This window comes from Fukomys damarensis, unplaced genomic scaffold, assembly GCF_012274545.1.
Source record: "Fukomys damarensis isolate Sample0158 unplaced genomic scaffold, DMR_v1.0_HiC HiC_scaffold_39, whole genome shotgun sequence".
Lineage (NCBI taxonomy): Eukaryota > Metazoa > Chordata > Mammalia > Rodentia > Bathyergidae > Fukomys > Fukomys damarensis.
The window spans coordinates 35,261,272-35,262,530 of NW_022900951.1; the positions used below are offsets into that span (position 1 = coordinate 35,261,272).

Consider the following 1,259-nt stretch of genomic DNA (forward strand, 5'->3'; position numbering starts at 1 on the left):
TTTCTCCTATGAGCCTAAAAATTTTTTTTTTTTTTTTTTTTGGTACCATGGATTGAACTCAGGTCCTTGTGAGGCAGGCAGTGGAACCACTGAGCTAAATCCCCGGCCCTGAGAATATTCATTTCTTAATGTAAAAATGTGTTCAAAGAGCGGGTGCAGTTGGCTCTCTGCGTTTGCCTGTCCATCTTTGTCTCTGTCTGTCTGGCTGTCTCCAAGCTTGCCTCCACTTTCACAACTAAGTCTCCTGGGCACCGACACCTGGCCCCTGTCCCTCTCATGGCAGGTTGCTTACCCCGCAAAGGCTACGCCCCTTCACCCCCACCTCCCTACCCTGTGACCACCGGGTACTCAGATACCGCGCTGCATCCTGAGCCCAGGCAGGTGCCTGTGCCTGCACCCAACTTTGCTCTCTTCCCTTCACTGGGCCGTGGTGCCCGTCAGCCACTTTGTGTCCACCTGGTGGACCCTGGAGACCACAAAGTGCTGCTCTTGATCCATCCACTCCACTGTGGCTGCCTCTGATGTCCCTATAGTCTCCAGGAGATGGAAGTACAGGCTCCACCAGGCACTACCATTGGACATGTCCTACAGACCTGGCATCCCTTCCTCCCTAAGTTCTCCATCCAAACTGCCAATCATCAGACAGTCCTGCGAGTGGTGGGACCTTGCTGGACCTGTGGCTGTGGCAGACACCAACTTTGAGGTGAAGACCAGGGATGAATCCCACAGTGTAGGCCGTATCCACAAGCAGCGGGTGGCTGCTGCGAGAAGCCTCACGGATACTGATGACTTCAGCCTACAATTTCCTCTGGATCTGGACGTGAGGGTGAAGGCTGTATTGCTAGGGACCACATTCTTCATTGACTACATGTTCTTTGAGAAGCGAGGAGGTGCTGGGCTCTCTGCCATCACCAGTTAGAGGATGCCTCAGGGTGAAAAGACCACGCCCTCAACCAGAATTCAAGATGGTCACCTGCTCTGGCCTGGCCCCTCCTCAGAGGCAGCCCCTTTCCTCCATGTACACTGCAGGGCACAGAAAAGGGTTCCTTAAAGGCTGTGGCCCTAATGCCCCATCCTTGCCCTCTCCCCTGGCCTCCTTCACCTGTGGCCCCAGAAAAGGGTAATGCCAGACCAGCACTCCAAACAATTCTAAATAATGTCCTAGAAAAAGACAATGAAAGTCACAATGCCATGAGGCCCAACAGAGCAAATCCATTAGGAAATTAAAGGGAGAGGGGGAGAAATTAAAAAGGGCCAAC

General features: G+C 53.0%; 1 pseudogene; it reads left to right on the forward strand.

The window, feature by feature from the left end:
- Positions 1–276: 276 nt before the first annotated feature.
- LOC104870558 lies at positions 277–919 on the forward strand (annotated as a pseudogene).
- Positions 920–1,259: the final 340 nt, after the last annotated feature.